The sequence below is a fragment of the Euleptes europaea genome, chromosome 2 (assembly GCF_029931775.1).
Source record: "Euleptes europaea isolate rEulEur1 chromosome 2, rEulEur1.hap1, whole genome shotgun sequence".
Taxonomy (NCBI): domain Eukaryota; kingdom Metazoa; phylum Chordata; class Lepidosauria; order Squamata; family Sphaerodactylidae; genus Euleptes; species Euleptes europaea.
In genome coordinates this window covers 94555978-94576789 of record NC_079313.1, presented here as the reverse complement: position 1 = coordinate 94576789, position 20812 = coordinate 94555978, and positions in this window count along the sequence as shown.

Here is a 20812-nt window from a genome sequence, read left to right as displayed (position 1 = left end):
CCACCTCTGAATGTCCCTTGCCTTGCCTTGAAAACAAATATTAGGTTTGGAAGCAGTTGTGAGTAAACAGGTATGTGATAGAAAGTATGTGGAACTAACAGAAGAATCTCCTCTGTGCTACCCATAATTTCAGCTTTCTGTAATGGATTTTTTTTAAAAAAATTCAATGACTAACAAGAATGTGGTGTTAGTCAAGGATGTATTTTACCTCCCTATCCAATCTGTATGAAGAACATAAAAGGAACACTGGATTAAATTTAGATGAAGGTGGAGTGAAAATTTGGGGGAGGGACATTTACAGTTTGAGATATGCCGATGATACTACATTACTGGCAGAAAATAGCAAAGACTTGAAATGACTACTGCTGAAAATTAAAGGAGAAAGGGCCAAAGAAGACAAAAGTAATAACTACAGGAGAATTACTCAACTTTAAGGTTGACAATGAGGAAATTGCAATTGTTCAAGGCTTTGTATTCTTTGGCTCCATCATCAATCCAATGGGAGACTGGAACCAAGAAATCAGGAGACTGAGACTGGGAAGGGCAGTCATGAAGGAACTAGAAAGGATTCTTAACTGTATGGATGTGTCACTGGCAACCAAGATCAAGTTAATTCATGCCATAGTATTCCCTATTACTATGTATTGGTGTGAAAGCTGGACAATGAAGACAACTGATAGGGAGAAAGTAGATTCTTTTGAAATGTGGTGTTGGAGGAGAATTTTACAGATACTGTGGACCATCCCCCCATAAAATAATCAGTGAGTTCTAGATCAAATAAACCCTTAACTGCCCCTAGAAGCTAAAATGACTAAACTGGGGCTACAGTACTTTGGTCACATGAGAAGACAAGAGTGTCTGAAAAAGACAATAATGCTAGGAAAAGTTGAAGGCAGTAGGAAAAGAAGACCCAACATGAAATGGATTGAATCTATAAAGGAAGCCACAGCCCTCAGTTTGCAAAACTTGAGGAAGGCTGTTAACAATAGGACATTTTGGAGGATATTGATTCATAAGGTCACCATGAGTTAGAAACAACTTGACAGCCCTTAACACACACATTCTGAGCAAACAAATGGTGAAATCAATGCGGATTTTGCCGGGCACCAACACCTTGCTACTGAACATGTGTCATCTAGGATGACAATTTTTTTTTTTCAGATTTCAACCCACCTCAGAAGTGGTTGCATTCAGATATTTGCACATGAATTATACATAGTTGTATGCCTTAGCAAAAGAATGCTGCAATTTTAAAAAGTATGCACTTGGTACACAAAGCAATGGAAGACATTTCAGGCTGAGGATGGAAGGGAACTACAAACAAACTGCCCTGGAGCAAAATGTCCCTGATGATGCTCAGGATCATTTTCTCCCAAATGACCGTCAGTACATGAGCATCTGCAGTGGTAAATGGTGGGCCAAAGGCATGACTAAAGCAACCAATATGTAATGGGCAGCAATCCCATCTTATTACCTAATGTACCTTCTGTTACACATTTTCATTTTAAATCTTTTTTTTAAATTGTTTTTATTATTTTCTACATTTTCATTTTAAATCTGGTCATCTTTTGGCCATGTAGCCCTCCTTCATTTAAAAATATATTAGTAACTTGATAGAGCGAAACTGCTGTGCCACCTAATTAAAAAATCTCCACACAGTACTGTTTCTTCACCTTCATTTTTTAGATGCATGTGACATTCTGAATACAACTTTCATCTCAAACTCATGCTGTTGCCATAGAAATTGTAACAAGGGTTGCTCACTCCTGCCCTCGGGGATTTAAAATGCTCTGAGACCTTGTTGCTTGATGTTTGCCAGGCTCCCTGCCATTTACTTTTTGGAGAATCCCCTCCGTGGTTCAAGTCACACAGAGAGTAAGAGGCAGCTTTGCAGATCCAAAACCAGGGTTACCTAAACACCAAGGATATTTTGCAAAACAACCTCAGAAATAGATATAGGGACACAGATGCCAGAAATATATTTTAAAATGGCACGGATAAGAGAGAATCATGGTGGTGGTGAGACTTCTTACAGTTTAGGCTAGTCCTTTCTTGAGGAATGCATAGCGATTTGCAGCAAAATTGCAAATTTATTCAAAACCAAGGTCAAATTTACTGAAGACAACAGCAGGTTTGCCTATGCATGTGTGTGTCGTGTAAAGTTCATATGTTTCCTGAAATGGAAAAATTCATTTCCCAAGTTACATGAGTAGAATTAGTTTCAGGAAAGAATCCCAGCAGGTTCCTCTTTCCTAGCAGTGGTCACCAACAGGTCATATTCCTTTGCCATTGCCTCTAGGACTGTCAGAGGCAAGGAAGAGAAGCGTGAACTCTGGTGATGGTATCTTGGAGGTCTGTCATGCTGCAGATGCTTTCATTCCTTTCCACACACAAAATTGACAAAGAGGGAGGTTGTTTTGCTGCAGATGAAAGTATTCATGAAAAGCCTCTGTTTTTCGTTTGGCGTAGTTCTCGTATATAACTCTTGTGAGTCTGTTTCGTATATAACTCTTGTGAGTCTGTTTGTCAGCATCCCTTCTGCTCTAAAGGGGTACCATCAGAAAGCTGAGAGGCAGGGGAACCTATAGAACAAGACCCAGGTTCACAGGTTTCAAGGAGGAAAATATATTTTCCCAACAGGGTAAACAGAGGTAGCATTTAGCAGAGGGAAAACGACAGGAAAGATTAAAATGCCCCTCTCCCCCCCCCTTCTCTCCCTTTAGAAAGCAGCTTGGGGTAGCTATGTTAGGAAAGGGAGGGTCTTTTTAAATGATCAATGAACTATACTTAACATGTCGTTAACACCCCAAGAATTAAATTTTGATTGAAATCAGTGGGAGCTGCCAAGCATTGGGCTGTGGAGTTTATGATGTCAATAAAAACTTAACCTTCACCGATCTGTAAGGTGAAAACAAAAACAAAACAAATGCAAAAAAAAGAAACAGTTATCTTTTTAGCATTTCATGGACCAGTTGGAGAGAGGGCTGCAAAACCACCAATTTTTATTCTTCAGAGAAAACCTTATCAACTGTTTGCTTTCTTACATCCTGAGAAAGATGCCAGCCAAGTGATTCATTATGCCATTGTGACCGCCCCCCACATGCATACTGTAGCCATATATTATGAAAAAAGAGACAAAGCCTGCAGAATTGGACACAAGGTCACCTAATCAGCATAGCTAGACCTGGCTCATTTGCATGTTTAGCTCCAGATATTCAAGAAATGGAAGACAGTCTACTAATCTGTTACGGTCAGACTTTATGTCTGTAACTTTTGTAGCCTTGCTTCAAATATCTAAGGGAGAGGTGGCCTACCATGCTGGCCACTGCAACCGTGAACGTCACTAGACCGCTGACTTCAAGCCATACTGAAATATGACCAAACAAAAAATAAGGATCAGTCACTACCACTCCCTTACATTTGCAATGCCATTCTTTTAGTTTGAGCTGAAATGTTGCCTACTAAGCAGCTATTCTTATTGGACTCCCATAGATTTCTATATGTCAGATCAGCTACGAGGAACATGTTCAACTTTATCAGTAATCAAGGATCACTGGGCAATGAGTGCTATATCTGTCCGTTCAGGATGAGTGAAAGCAATACAGAAATCAAACAAATTTAGTTGTAGGGGCACACAGACCTTGAAAAAGTACATTTGCACTTCTGAGTACATCTTATCAAAAAGGAGTACTATTCTGTGTTCGTCAAGCCGACAGTTTGAATCATATCTTACGATTTCCTTTTCATATTTTTGAGAAAAATGGTTTGTTTAGACATTGCTGCTTAGGTGAGCAGGGAAACAATCTGTTTGGCACAGAGAAATATAAATTTGATCTTAGGCACTCTAAAGTTTTATTTCATATAACCTATCTTGGACAGCCATCTCAGAGCAGTCCCTGTACTTTTATGGCTGAGTAAGAATTCAATTGTCTGACACTCTAATCACTATACCACAGTGATCAGTCCTTGGGATTGTCTTAGCAAAGAGACCATTCCCAAGGCAAAAACAGATGAGATTCTGAAATCTCCAAGAATAGATCTACCCAATATTTTAAAGGTAAATTGTAGCATGGGGAACCCAGTTCAATCAGAACTATGGCACAGAGGAAGAAAGGGTTTTATCCTCCTCCAAAGATGGTTTTCCTGACTGAAACTGACCACTCTTAACACCAGAAGAGGAGAAGACGGATATTTTCTCTTTATCTGTCTTTTCCCCTCATGAGATAATAATAAAATGGAGAAACTGAAGAAGAAGGAGAGTTGGTTTTTATGCCCTGCTTTTCTCTACCATAAGGAGTCTCAAAGCAGCTTGCAATCACCTTCCCTTCCTCTCCCCACAACAGGCACCTTGTGAGGTAGGTGGGGCTGAAAGAGTTCTGAGAGAACTGTGACTAGCCCAAGGTCACCCAGCAGGCTTCATGTGGAGGAGTGGGGAATAAAACCCGATTCTCTAGATCAGAGTCCACTGCTCTTAACCACTACACAACGTTGGCTCTCAACTGGTTTTGCATAAGTGAAAATGAGTAGGCTGGAAAGGCTAAATCCCCTAATTCCATCCCCTCCCCAAATTAGGAGGTTCTACAGCTGCAATTTGTCTATAAAACCCATAGGCAGATATATCCTTGTTTTTTTTCCAGCAGCTTATGTAGTGATTCTGACATTTGTGAAATCGACCCTTGTGGCTTAGTCCTTTATTCATAAAGGATACAGAAGAGATTGTCCAGGAAACCAGCTTCAGCAGGTATATGCTTGAAAGGTGATCAACGTTTGAAAGGAGAATCTTGGTAGCCTCCATCAGAAAGAATGGTAGCAAGAGTTGACTTCAGAGGAGGTACTCAGATTTGCACAAACCAATGGTTTGGTCTGATCCCACTGGTCAACGTTATTTTTTAACAAGTAAATGTAACAAGAATGAAGAACAGAGAATAATGACATGAATAACCAGAGGAGGGCAATGCACATGGTGAGGGGTCTGGAGACCAGGTCCTATGGGGAAAGACTGAAGGAGCTGAGTATGTTTAGCCTGAAGAGGAGATGACTGAGAGGTGATATGATAACCATCTTCAAATATTGGAAAGGCTGCCATAAAGAGGATGGAGAGGAGTTGTTTTCTGTTGCCCCAGAAGGTCGGACCAGGACCAATTGGTTGAAATTAAATCAAAATAGTTGTTTGGCTAAACATTAGGAAGAACTTCCTGACCATTAGAGCAGCTTCTCTGTTGAACAGGCCTCCTCAGAAGGTGGTGGGCTCTTCTTCTTTGGAAGTCTTTAGGCAGAGGCTAGATGGGCATCTGGCAGCAATGTTGATTTTGTTAATTAGGCAGATCATGAGAAGGAGGTAGGGTTGCCAAGTGGCTTGGAATGGTGGGCAATTGCCCACCAATCCATCGGCCAGCTCACAGCAAGGATTGTGAGCAGCCATGAGGGGCTTAAGTGGTAAATATCCTGTTGCACTGAGGTGCTTCTGTAAGTAAACCAGAAGTGCCAGGTAGGGCTGTTGAAAAAAAATTCGGTAAAATTCAGATTCGGCAAAATTGGGCCCGTTTTGATTCAGGAAATGCGGAAGTACGAACTCTCCCAATTCAGATCTGTGGAATTTGGCGCCAAGTTCCGAGTTCGGAGAAAAATTCGGCCGAATAAAGCCATTAAAAACACATTCGTGCCTTTCCATGGCTCTGGGGACATTTTTGGAGGTAGAGGTCCCAGAATTTCAGCGTAGCTTGAGGAGGCCCTTCTTGCAAGAACCCCCAAGTTTTGTAAAGATTGAGTCAGGGGGTCCCGAGATATGGGGCCCCGGAAGGGGTCTCCCCAAAATTGCCCACAGGAATAAAGGCATTAAAAATACATTCACGCCTTTCTGCGGCTTTGTGGGAGCATGTTTGGAGGTAGAGGTCCCAAAATCTTAGCGTACCTTGAGGGGACCCTTCTTGCAAGAACCCCCAGGTTTTGTTAAGATTGGGTCAGGGGTCCTGAGTAATGGGGCCCGGAAGGAGTCCCCCCATCTGCCCATTGGAATAAAGCCATTAAAAGGGATGTACTAAAACGAATGACAAGTCAGCGCATTGGAAGCAATGGGAGAGGCTGCCCAGCCCATTGAAGATAATGGGAGAGGGGAATGTCGGTTGACTTGCATTGACTCCACTGAAATACATTACAGGGGATGTACTAAAATGAATGACAGGCTAGCCCATTCGAAACAACAGGAGCGGCTGCACAGCCCATTGGAAACAATAGGAACCAGCCAGAGAGAGACTCACTGACCCACAGTTAACTCCACACGAAGTTGGCAACCGGTGAAAACAGTAGAAAGCACAGTCCCACACGGAGGCAATCAAGCCCACCCTCCAGCAGAACAGGTAAACCCACCCCCCTTTGGCTTCCCCCACCCTCACACACACACACACACACACACAATCTCCCCCCCACATACACACACACAGGAAAAAAATATTTAGAGAATTATAGAGAAAAGCCCCCAAATGGGACTTACTGTGGATGTCTTCTTCTCTTCTATCAGGAGCAGGGACTGGGAGGACTCAGAAGTAATCCTATCCAATACGATTCTAGCAGACTCACACACACATCCTCTCTGGCATGGGAGGTTTTGCCTTGGATTTGCAGCTCTCTAGATGCACATTAAGGATTGCCTGCTCCCATTCATTCCAATGGGTGGATTGGGGGGGACCCCATAACTCGGGATTAATTGCCTTTTAGTCAGACCCTCGGGCCAGGGTAATGGTACGGCCCAACTGCCGAGGCAACCAGACCCCCAAGCCGGGGTCATGGTACGGCCCAACTCGAATGTGTTTTTAAAGTCTTTAATGGGCAGATGGGTGGGGTGACCCCTTCCAGGGCCCATAACATGGGACCCCCTGCCCCAATCGTCACCAAATTTGGGGGTTCTTGCAAGAAGGGTCACCTCAAGCTACGCTGAAAGTTTGGGGCCTCTACCTCCAAAAATGCCCCCCCCGGAGCCGCAGAAAGGTGCGAATGTGTTTTTAATGCCTTTATTCCTGTGGGTGATTTTGGGGGGACACCTTCCAGGCCCCATAACTTGGGACCCCCTGCCCCAATCGTCACCAAACTTGGGGCTTCTTGCAAGAAGGGTCACCTCAAGCTACACTGAAAGTCTGGGACCTCTACCTCCAAACATGCCCCCCCAGAGTCGCAGAAAGGCGCAAATGTGTTTTTAATGCCTTTATGGTTATGCTGCTGATTCGGAGCCCCCAAATTTGCCGAATTTATTTGGCAATCACCCTGAACTCGCCAAATTTGGCTCGTTATTTTCCCGCCTTTTTTGAATTCGGCTCCATCCGAACTAAAAACAGCCAAATCGGGGGAATTCAGCTGTTTTTCGGTTTGGGACGAACCGAATCAACAGCCCTAGTTCCGGGATCACATCGCTTGCAGCCACATGCATGCGGTCCCCACTCCCAAAACCTTCTGCCAGAGGAGAGGGGGGACCTGGCATCCTTAGAAGGAGTGCAGGACGAGATGAGTCAGTGCTCTGTTCTTGCAGACCTTCCATACATGCCCAATGTAATGCTGATTGCCACTTTGGGATCAGGAAGGAATTTTCCTCCAGGCCAGATTGGCTAGGGATCCTGGAGGTATTTTGTCTTCCTCTGGGCAGAGAGCAAGGGTCACTGGGGAGTGGATGGGTTAGTTGGAATTCCCTGCATTGTGCAGGGGGTTGGACTAGGTAACCTTTGAGGTACCTTCCAGCTCTGTGTTTCTAACCTTTTCATTAGGATATATTTCATTTATAAAACCTTAGCTTCTGTGTGGATTTATTCATTGAGAAAGGGGGTAAAATGCTGCTCTTGCTTTATTGCTTCACTGTTTTCTCCATGATTCCTTACCGATGCTCTGGAATAATCACCCCTTCAGCATTTTTTTACAGTGCTTTGACTCTCCCAAACCCAGCAAGGCCTTTTCTGGACTTTAATTAATGAGATAACAAAAGGGAAACATCCAATGAGCCACCCCCCTCCCAAGTTGAGGACTTTATCTGCTTTCTGCAGCTGCATCTTTCTTTCTCTCCCCACCCCATTTAAGCCGCATTCCAGGTCCCGTCAATACCATTTCCCATTAAGTTAAATAGCTTATTGACTGGTGTGAGACGTGGCCATGAGGCTGATAGGATCCGCATGCAGCACTTTCTCAGTACAAACAATCACAGGTCACTGCACAGTAAATCAGTTGGTAATGGAGTTTGAACTCAAGGAATCAGTTCTGTGTACCCTTTTTATTTGTTTTTAATTTGTATCAATGGTAATTCTGTCGGTTCCAATTTATGTGATGGTAGCAGGTTGAGCAGCAGCAGAACGGCCGTTTGTCTTCTGGTTACCCATTGGGCTCACAACACGTCAGCAGCCAAATTTTTGAGCCACTTTCAGAAATGCCGCGATAGCCTCTCAGTGCAACAGATGCCTTTCATTGCTTCTTTCTAAAAAAAGGAACATTATCGAGGCACACAGTGTTCGGGCACAGCGACCAGGGATGCTCAGTCACCCAGATGTTTCAGTTCACAAGCTGTCCACAAGTTGCAATCAGCACAGTCAAATGTTCAGCAAACCTGTAATGCGTATTCAAACAGTTGACACATGTTCTTGATTGTCCCAAAAGCTGGTTGTACATGGGTTCTCATATTGCTTTCCTGGACCTTTTGCCTCCACCTCTGCCAGGTCCCCTCCCTCCCCATTTTGCAGTGAGAGACTTACAATGCATTCCTAATGAGAGTTACTCTAGTCTAAGCCCATTCATTTCAATGGGCTTAGACTGGAGTAACTCTCCTTAGGAATGCACTGTTCCAGACATTATAGCTGTCTCTATCTGTCCCTGATACACATTAACCTGGTACACATTAACACAAAAGGCAGGCAGCCCAATAGCTACAGGGGCATTTGGTGGTAATGCCCCCCAGAAATACGCCATGCCGCTTTACCACTCAAACTAAGAGGAAAAGGCCCCTCAAGGGACAGCACTTCCTGTTATAAGCTGGAAGTGATGCACATGCATGTCGGCATACGCATGCACGTGCGCAATCCCGACCTCAGCCCCATAGCCTCTTGCCAGAGGAGAGGGGGTACCTGGTAGCCCTACTTATAGCGACCTGGGGTGGGGTGTTCAAGGCAAGTGATTAAGCAGAGGCCCTTGCCCTCCTCTGCAGACTTCCGTGGAGGTCTCCCTTCCAAGTACTGACCAAGCTTAGCTGCGGGATGGTGCAGCCGCACTGCCTTCTCGGTGGCTTGCTGCCTCGGCATAGCAAGCTGAAAATGAATTTTCCTCAAAGCCCCATGAAACTGCTCCATTGGGTTTCAGGAGGATAAGCTTGCCTTTTTGCTGGCTAAAGTTTGTGCCAGCTAAAGGGAGCATTCCCAGGGCAAAAGGGGTTTGGGTCAACTCTGCTCCCAGGAACACCTCTTTTGATGTTGGAGCGAGCCCTTGTGCCGGGGAAACAATTCAGCAGCGCAGGCGCCCAAGCATGGCGCTGCTGTGCCGTTCCCTGGCACTATCATAAGTGGCCCTGCACCAGTCTAGGTGCCACTTTAGATGGTGTAAGTGGCATCCAGAGTTGTTTTGCCCCCCCCCCTTCAGGGTTGCTCTGTCCAGGTTAACTTTGTGTATGCAAGAAAACATTTTTAAACAATATGCTCATGTTAACAAGCATCCTGTTAAGCAGAGCTTCTGCCTAAAATGTTGAAGTGTTACTATTAGAGTTATTCATAACTTCACTTCCTGCCATTATGTGTTTGCCTCTGCCTCCTGATGCAGCCATTTTGTGGTTGCGCCCATGACCCTGTGTCAAAATTTCAAAGGTGTTTGCAGGCTCAAAAAGTTTGGGGACCTCTCTGATAGACAGACGGATGGATGGATGGACAGATGGATGGGGTCATTGTGACTGGTTTGGCCACAGCTAAGGATGACAAGAATAGTGTAGTTTGGTAGGGTACTTGGATGCATCTAAGGGTGAAGGACTGTTCTCAAGCCCACCCAGTTAGCCAGATTGTCATTTTCCTGTTATTATTGTAATTTGTTCCTTGACCTAAAATTGAATCCATTTCATGTGACCATTGCAATGAACATAATAAACTCCTTGACCATTCTTGACATCCCACTGCACCAGCCGTAGGGCTGTTGAAAAAAAAATTCGGTAAAATTCGTATTCAGCAAAATTCAGCCTGTTTTGATTTGGAAAATGCCGAAGTCGGAACTCCCCAGATTCAGATCCGTGGAATTCAGCACCAAGTTCTGAGTTCAGGAAAAAAATTGGCCGAATAAAGCCATTAAAAACCCATTCGTACCTTTCCGCGGCTCCGGTGGGGCATGTTTGGAGGTAGAGGTCCCAAACTTTCAGCGTAGCTTGAGGGGACCCTTCTTGCAAGAACCCCCAAGTTTTGTAAAGTTTGGGAAAGGGGGTCCCGAGATATGGGGCCCAGAAGGGGTCCCGCCAAAATCGCCAATTGGAATAAAGGCATTAAAAACACATTCAAGCCTTTCTGCGGCTCTGGGGGAGCATGTTTGGAGGTAGAGGTCCCAAAATCTCAGCGTTCCTTGAGGGGACCCTTCTTGCAAGAATCCCCATGTTTTGTGAAGATTGGGTCAGGGGGCCCCAAGTTATGGGGCCCGGAAGGGGTCCCCCCATCTGCCCATTGGAATAAAGCCATTAAAAGGGATGTACTAAAATGAATGATGTCAGCCCATTGGAAGCAATGGGAGAGGCTGCCCAGCCCATTGAAGATAATGGGAGCGGGGAATGTCGGTTGACTTGCATTGACTCCACTGAAATACATTACAGGGGATGTACTAAAATGAATGACAGGCTAGCCCATTCGAAACAACAGGAGCGGCTTCACAGCCCATTGGAAACAATAGGAACCAGCCAGAGAGAGACACACTGACCCACAGTTAACTCCACATGAAGTTGGCAACCGGTGAAAACAGTAGAAAGCACAGTCCCACACAGAGGCAATCAAGCCCACCCCCCAGCAGAACAGGTAAACCCACCCCCCTTTGGCTTCCCCCTCACACACACACACACAGAATCTCCCCCCCCCACATACACACACACACAGGAAAAAAATATAGAGAATTATAGAGAAAAGCCCCCAGATGGGTCTTACTGTGGATTTCTTCTTTTCTTTTATCAGGAGCAGGGACTGGGAGGACTCAGGAGTAATCTAATACGATTCTAGCAGACTCACACACACATCCTCTCTGGCATGGGAGGTTTTGCCTTGGATTTGCAGCTCTCTAGATGCACATTAAGGATTGCCTGCTCCCATTCATTCCAATGGGTGGATTGGGGGGGGACCCCATAACTCGAAATTAATTGTCTTTTAGTCAGACCCCCGGGGCGGGGTAATGGTACGGCCCAACTCGAATGTGTTTTTAAAGTCTGTAATGGGCAGATGGGTGGGGGGACCCCTTCCAGGCTCCATAACTCGGGACCCCCTGCCTCAATCGTCACCAAACCTGGGGGTTCTTGCAAGAAGGGTCACCTCAAGCTACGCTGAATGTTTGGGGCCTCTACCTCCAAAAATCCCCCCCAGAGCCTCGGAAAGGTGAGAATGTGTTTTTAATGCCTTTATTCCTGTGGGCAATTTTTGGGGGGACCCCTTCCGGGCCCCATAACTTGGGACCCCCTGCCCCAACCATCACCAAACATGGGGGTTCTTGCAAGAACGGTCCCCTGAAGCTACACTGAAATTTTGGGACCTCTACCTCCAAACATGCCCCCCAGAGCCACGGAAAGGTGCAAATATGTTTTTAATGCCTTTATGGTTATGCTGCTGATTTGGAGCCTCTGAATTTGCTGAATTTATTCGGCGTTCGCCCTGAACTCACCGAATTCGGTTTGTTGTTTTCTCACCTTTTTTGAATTTGGTTCCATCAGAACTAGAAACCGCCAAATCGGGGAAAATTCAGGTGTTTTTCAGTTCGGGACGAACCGAATCGACAGCCCTAATGATCAGGTGAATTAGGCATACTGCCAGCTTGGATTGATAATGACCCAGCATTGCAAATTGTGCTATTCTAGCTCTGGTAGTGACATATGGGGTGGAGGAATGATCTGGCTGAACCCTATGCTTACTAAAAAGATGCACTTGATTGCCTTTTCAAAAGCTGACATGACTAGAAGCAACAGCAGAGAAGACTTTTCCACATATGGTTAGGATTGTCTAGTGGTTACAGTAAATAAAACATAAATGGTCACAAACCAGCTTATTCATAAACAATATACTATGTATTTCTTATTAACATATACTAATTAAAGTGTAATACCATACATGTACATAAATATTACAGTCAAAGATAATCAACAGGTAAATAGTTTCCATGTGATGATTAGGCAACAAAAAGCCAAATTCCGGTCTCTGTAAGAATGAAGGTTTTTCTTGATGGTCCCAATATATGCATGATCCAAAAAATCTTAAGAAAAAATGAACTGTATATGCTGAAAGATGCATTGTGATGACCCGTAGTAGGGTGGTCTCCAATTCATGAGCGCTTATAAGTGTTTATTGGGCTGATGAAGTGTATCTTATATGAAATGGTGTGATTCCGGAAATACACTTTATTGAGTATATGTTAATAAGAAATACATAGTATATTGTTTATGAATAAGCTGGTTTGTGGCCATTAATGCTTTATTTTGAGTAGATTTACTGTGGTTGCATAAGTGGTAAATTTTGTTGTTTGCTAGTGGTTAAAGTGACAGACTAGGATCTGGAAGACCCAGATTTGAATATCCATTCTGCTATGGAAGCTTGCTGAGTGACCTTGGGTCAGTCATTCACTTACGGCCTAGCCTATTTCAAGGAGTTGTTATTGTGAGCGAGGAGGGGAGAACAATGTTATAAATTGCTTTGGGTCTCCATCTGAGTGGAAAGCGGGGTACCTAAATTAGCAAACGGGTTTTTTTGTGTGCCTTCAGGTCACAGCTGACTTATGGCAGCCCTGATGCAATGTGCTAAAATGATCTTTCAACAGATCTTTAACAAACCGAAAGTTCTGGGACATTCTTTTAAATGGTTGAGCCTCATCACCACACAACCTATGCAGACAAAATCCAGAGGGATCGCTGAATAAGCCTATCACAGCAGAAACAAAAGGGTAATTTGTGGCACCTCAAAGTTTAATAGATTTATTGTGGCATAAGCACAATCTGTTGCACCTTGAGGTACCCTGTGTTCTAAGAGAGACAATGATTTTGTTTTATAAACTGAGGAATTATCCGAAAGAACCTTAGCAAAGGTTGTCTGGTTCATTGCTCATGCATTCAGTTGCTTGGAAGCCTTTAGTTGCTTAATGGCTTGGCTGAAGTGATAATATGAGGTGATTTTGTGTCAGGATGTTAAAACAGTGATAAGACATTTCACTTGAAGAACATTATCTCCAATAACTGCACTATAATGGTCAGTGAATGCCTATGGAATTACATAGACAAAGAATCAGTATGGTAAAGCAATACATTCTTCAGGTAACTTGAAATGTTCTATCGGTAATAGGGCATTTCTGGAATTCCGATACTGGCGATAGATGTCACGGATGTGAGTGTTTAAGGCCCTGTGATCCTTATCAAACCAGGTATCGGTGGGAATTTTTAAAAATTCTGTCTGCCCCTTGTATTGCTGTTTTGCTGAATCAACTATGCATGTAATTAAATTTTCATAAGGATTAACAGCTTCCCTGGGATCCCTTGAGCAAATTATTGTATTTCTGTACTCAGATATTTTTTTCAGTTTTAAGTAATTGAGATATCTTTTGAATTACATCTGGTGACCAGTGAATTCTTGGGAAATTATCTGTTTCCTTCTCCAACCCCAAAGTTAAAATGGAAGGAAACAAAGTGAGTTCTACATTAAACTTCATCATCAGAGGGAGATGGTCACTAACAATACAGTCACCTACGCTAAAAGGGTTCCATGCAATCTCTGAATGCTGTTGAAGTTAGGATATAGTCAATCACACTTTGGCCTCTTTTTGAAATGAAGGTAAATTCACCTACATCAACAGGGCCAACCGATCCATTAAGCGGGACTTTACTAAATTGAATACAAAATTTGGCCAACAGCACACCTGCATTATTTAAAGCTTTGTCCCTGGATCGCCTATTGATTGGAAAAAAAGGTAATGGCAGCTCCCTGTGGTTAAGCCCCAGCTTTCTGGCCAGTTCTGAGACATCACTGCCCAGTCTAGCATTAAAATCACCTGCTAGAACTATTTCAGTCAGCGGGAACTTCTGTTCTAAGACCCCAATATAGTCACTCAACTGTTTCCATTGTAAATATAAACTATGTCTATCAGAACACTGTGGCATGTAAACATTAACCAAAATTAAAACACTTCTACTAAAAACAATATGGTAAAACTTGGCTGTTTGTTTAAAGGACTGCCAAGGCAAGAGCCATCACTGACTGCATCTTGATGGTGTTTTGCATTGCAAAAGGAGATGTATAGGGGGGGAAATCTGTCAGCTACAATGTTGATTCTCACACTTAAAGACAAACACACGGTATTTCTTAACAATATTTTAGGAGCGTTAGAGAAACTGTCAAGTCTATAACTTCTCTGAAAACAGGGTGTGCTTTTTCATTTAAACAATGTTATCAATCATAGCCTGGAATTGAACCAGACAGGCAAAAGATATATGTACTTTTTTGAAACACACAAAGCAAACATTTCAAACTAAATTCAAAATACAGAGTGCATGTTACCAGAGCTGCTGCGAGTTAAACAGTTCTTTGCAACTAAGACTGAAATATGCATTAACCTTGTGGATTCAAAGAACTCAAGTTTAGAACAGAAAACACATTTCTTTACAAGCTCTGTTGTAGATCTTCCCCAAATAAAATGGACGAACAGAAATCACACAGATTAGCTCAGCTTCTGTTCAAAATGGTTAAAATACAAACTGTGTTCAGTTAATATTATCATAGGATTAGCTAAAATAATCCTATGCCTTCTTTACCAGGAAGGAAATCAAAGTTAAAAGAAGGCATCTTTTAGGAAAGTCATTAGGATATTTCACATATTACAAGAATATGGGCAACTAAAAAGATGTTTGAGTGTCTTCTGCATGAGGAATGGCTAATGTAATTTAGGTTTTTTTTAAGTCAACAAAGCAGAGTTTAGAAAATTATTCACAGTGCAGAGAAAGTGGATGCAGCAAGTCTCAGAAGACTGGGAGCTGAAAGCAAGTACTGATGCTAGGGTTGTGCCAAAAGAAATTCAGTAAATTTTGGGTTTGGGTTAATTGGGCCCAATTGTTTTGGTAAACCTGGAAAAAGTCGAATACCCATACCGGTAAAGGGGTATTTGGCTTGATTTCTGGGTTTACCAAACAAATTCGGCCCATTTTAGTCTATGGGGATTTTTTTTCCAAAGCTTCTGTGGGGGCATGAACCCCAAAGTTTGGTGAAGATTGGGTCAGGGGGTCCAATTTTATGGGGTCCCAAAGGGGTCAACCCCCTCCTCCATAAAAACGCATTGTAAACTTTACCATTTGAGACCCCATAAAATTGGACCTCCTGATCCAATCTTCACCAAACTTCAGGGTTCATGCAAGGAGAGTCCCTTGAAGCTAACCTGAAAATTGGGAACTCTACCTCCAAAATGCCTCCCACAGAACTCATTTAAAAATTCCCATAGGAAAAAGCCTGGGGAAAGCTGAAGCCGAAAAAAGCTGAATATCTATTTGGCTGATTCAGCGATCAGCTATCTGGCTTCGGCTTTATTCCCAGTTTTAATATTCAGGTTAAATTAAACCTGAAAGAAGCCAAAAAAGGCCTTTTTGGGAGTTTATTTTCGGTTCAGGTTTATCAATATGCACAGCTCTAATGTTTACCATTTCAACAGCCTTGTACACACTAAGACTTAGTTGTTATTCAAATTTCCCAACTTGTATTCACTATATAACTCCAAAAGAAGCACAAACCACCATCATTTTAAACTCAAGTTTATGTTATGCTTCCTCCTCACTCAGAAGAAAATTGCAGTTTGCTTTCCCCCCAATTAGTTTAATAAAAGCCAATAAAAATATTGCCCTTTAAACGGGCACAGCTTTGACCACCAGTTTTGTTTAAATACCTATATAGCTGATGTGGCTGGGATGCTGTTGTCCCAGCCCCTTCTGGATTCAGATAAGGCACAGCACTTGATTGGAGGGCAAATAATTGTCAGGCCTATGGTTTAAGGCCACTGGAAGGCCATATAAGGGAAAACAACCTTCCCATCTCAGGCATTTGCCACATGCTACTGTCCCATCCACCCTGCCTAAGTGCAATATGGGACTAGATGTTCACTTAAGGTAGGTTGACAGTGTCACATGTGGCATGACATCACTTACAGGGGAAACCTGTCACATAGCTCTAGGAATCACCAGAAATGCTATAGTTTTATCACAGAATTCCCAGCTGTTCCTAGAACAACATGACCTCACTTACAAGTTTTTCCATAAGTGATTTCATGGCACACGCAATGCTATGTATCCCCCCCCCCCATGTCTCTGCCCTTTAAGCTCCCACTGGTTGCCAGGCCTGGCACCCTAGCTTCAGGGCCAAGCAGAAATTATTTGTCATGCCGTATGATTGGCCATTTAGGTGACTGTTCTTTTACCTGCTTCATGTTGTTTAGGAGACTTGGGGTTGGTCTTTGGACTGTTTAGGCCATAACTAGAAAAGGTAGGAATTGGATGGTTTGCACATGATAGGTAGGGCAAATTGGCAAGCACCCTGAGGCATCATGCAATGTACGGTTAATGTGCAGGCAAGGATAAACAAAGCCAGAAATAAATGGCTGGCCAAGTGTGGAGCAAGGGTGAAGTTTCCAAATAATGGCAGCTGTTAGGGCTGTTGGAAAAAAAAAATTCAGTATAGTTCGGATTTGGCCGAATTCAGCCCATCTGGATTCAGGATATGCCGAAGTCCGAACTCCCCCGCTTCGGGTCCGTGCAATTCGGCGCGAATTCAAAGTTCGGGGAAAAAATTCGGCCGAATAAAGCCATTAAAAACACAACCGTGCCTTTCCGCGGCTCCAGGGGGGGCATTTTTGGGGGTAGAGATGCCAAACTTTCAGCGGAGCTTCAAAGGACGCTTCTTGCAAGACCCCCCAAGTTTTGTAAAGATTGGGTAAGGGGGGGCTGAGATATGGGCCCCGAAAGGGGTCCACCCAGCCTTAATGTGCATCTCTGAGCAGAGCTTGCCGCCCACACACAAAGCTCCCAGCCCCGACAAACAGCTGATGAGAGCAAGGGCGAGGCAGGTGCGAAGAAGTATGCAAAGCAACAGAACTGCAAAGCAACACCCACAACTGCAAAGCAACACGTTTGCAACCATGCAAAGCAACACCTGACACCTGGGAGTTTGGAAAGGGACAGAGGCAGCTAGTTATGCATAATGAGCAGGAGGGGTGGAATTTCCCCTTTTGCATCGGACCGGGACCAGGCAAATGCATTCTTTAAGTCACCATTTGAAAACCAGTTTTGAGCAAGCATCAAAATAGACCTAACTGATCTTATGAATGAGGGAAAACCTGAGGACACACAACTGAAGCTCCCCCTCAAACCAGGGAGAGAGAGACTCGAGGGGGCACACACACCCCAGGCAGAACGGGCGAAAGCCCCCTTTGGCTTCCCCCCCACCCACAGAAACTGCTCCCTCCCCACACACACGCAGACTCTGCTTCTTCCCCCCCCCACACACACACACAGGAGAAAAATTATAGATTAAAGCCCCCAAAGGGGTCTTACTGTGGCTGTCTTCTGTTCCATCAGGAGGGGCTGGGAGGAGGATTGGGTAATCCAATATGATTCCATTTAAGCACGGAAGGTTTTGCCACTCTGGAGATGCATACGGTATCAGGTGATCCATTCATCCCAACAGGGAAAAGGGGAAAGCCCATATCTCGGGACCCCCTGACCCAATGTTTACAAAACTTGGGGGGTCTCTTAAGAAGGCTCGTCTGAAGCTCTGCTGAATGTTTGGTGTCTCTACCCCCAAAAATGTGTCCCCTGCAGCCACGAAAAGGAGTGAAGGTGCACAAGCACCCCCCCATGAGGATTTCTCTCACTCTCTCTCTCTCCCCGGCCCGGCCATGCAGCAGCTGATTCCTCCAGTACTCAATCCTGACTGATTGGCCAGAAGAAGACCCAGCTTGGCCACCGATTGGCCGGGGGAGGAGAATGCTGCTTACTGACGGTTATGCTGCTTACTGACACCCCGAATTTGCCGAATTTATTCATGAACTCCCGAACTCACTGAATTTGGCTCCCCCGGTTTCCCGCCATTTTTGAGTTCAGTTCATCCCGAACTAAAAACCGACGAATCAGGGGAAATTCGGCTGTTTTTCAGTTTGGGCCGAACCGAATCGACAGCCCTAGTAGCTGTGGGCTGCCTAGCGCATCCTGCCCTTAAGTATATTAATAACATATGACATAGATCAGCCATTTAAATAAACTTAGCTAAATCCATGTACTGTGTCTTTATTTGGGAGTGGTGCTGCAACAGATGGTGTATAAATGGTGTTTAATCCCAAAGAAACTATTATGCAAGACAAAAATAGTCTTCCCAATTTTGCACAGAAATTAAAAGAAACGAGAATACATATTTATATACCTCTCCTTATCATGAAGAGGACTCCTAGACCGTACAGAATCTGGATTTAATCTTATATGGGTCCAGCTCCAGAATGAAATTTAGTGGCCTCTAGTCTGTAGCACAGGAGCCCCGTGGAGCAGAGTGTTAAGCTGCAGTACTGCAGTCCAAGCTCTGCTCACAACCTGAGTTTGATCCCGACGGAAGTCGGTTTCAGGTAGCCGGCTCAAGGTCGACTCAGCCTTCCATCCTTCTGAGGTCAGTAAAATGAGTACCCAGCTTGCTGGGGGTAAAGGGAAAATGACTGGGGAAGGCACTGGCAAACCACCCCGTAAACAATGTCTGCCTAGTAAATGTCGGGATGTAATATCACCCTATGGGTCAGGAATGACCTGGTGCTTGCACAGGGGACCTTTACCTTTTTAGGCTGTAGCACATGATAAAATCATCATAGTAAATGAGGGCAGAAGCTCCTGCTGCCACATCAGACTGATTTAACATCTCAAACTGAGCCTCTCACTGCCCATATCATTCATTTAACTTGCAATATGGAAGAGATGCGCAGTGTGGCTTCATTGGGGGAGGGGTTGTGCCTAAGTGGTATAGCATCTGCTTTGTATGCAGAAGGTCTCAGGTTCAATCCCAGCATCTCTAGTTAAAAGGAGCAAATAAGAAGTGATATGAAATATCTCCTTTTAGACACTGGAGAGCTGCTGTCATTTAAAGACAATTCTGAAACTATTCACCTTGATAGACCACTGGTCTGATACGGCACCTTCGTGTGATCATATTTTTTGCATCACTGCCAATGCTGAGTATGTTCACACTGAGTGTTCTAATTGGCAATAATCACAAATACTTTTCTCATTCTCACACCTAGAAACTTAAGGTCCATCCAGTTAGTTCTGAACATGCTCTAACAGGCTAATGCTGGTCACTGAGGAATGTCACTGGCCACATAGGCTCAACATTAATACATATATTTAAGACAAAACAGACTTCAATTTATGTAGAACCTGCATCTATTGACCCCAGGGGTATACATAATCCCAGCCAGCCAGTAAACTGTGAGCATGTCAAAGCCGTGGCTAGCCAGTCACCAACCATGCTGAATGCCATCAACTGTGCAACGCAAAACCACTTGAAATTCTGCTTGTTTAAAACTGTGAATAAAACATCAATGCACTTCTATGGCCACTTCGCTCAAGAGAAAACAGACAATGGAACAAGGTAACTTTGATTTGTGAATGTTTTATTTTGCAAAAATCACATCATTACTAACTGAAACAGACATACAAACAATCGGACGGCCAACTCTGTTTCCTGCATGAAGACATCAGCTGCTAGCAGAAGCCGTCCATGTATGCACACACTCTATAACACACGTATGTGGAGTTGTGTGTGTTTGCCTGCATGCTTTCACTGCCACTTTTGCTTTTCTGAATGCATCATGTTACCCCTGTACAGTTCTTCCCCTGGCTTTATAGATCCAGTCATCTCCCAGGCAAATAAGGGACTCCCTTTCCTCCAACAAGAATAACGTTCCAAGGCACAGCCCTCAGGAAATTTGTTTTATAAAACCTTCACATCAGCAGTCTGGTCCCTGTTGAGCATCCTTGCAAAGTAAACAAACAGGATGCAGATTTGTCATGGCTGGAATGCTAATTGCTGTTGAAGGGACAGAGAGGCTTTTTGCTGCCTCCCATGTGTGGACTGTGGCTGTTTTTGTTTCCTTCCCCTTCATGTAAAACGGGAAGCGCAAATGGAGGGCAGATTACAGAAAATGGCAGTGGGGAAAAAGAGATAAAAACACTGCATCTGTCAGTTATTTTGTGACTCAGTAAAAAAAAAAAGGCAATGAGGAATTAAAACCACGAACAGACCATATCTGGTATACATGCAGATGAGTTTAGCCGGTACAAATTATGTGTGTGGGTGTTCGACTGTAGGTGGTTTGCATTCCCTTGATGGCAGGCCTGCTAAATCAATAGAGCTCTTGAAAATACCTTCTCTACCAACATTATCTTAGTTCTATTTTGAGCAAAAAAATTATAAAAGTGTTTCATCTTTGTGTATGAGTAATCTCAGAAACAGACATCAGCTGATTCACACATTACAGAGTATCCATAGGTTGGATCTGGGTCCCCACACCTTGTTACAGTCAGTGCCTGACACATGAGGGAAGGACTTCAGCTTTTCCTCTATTCCATTTT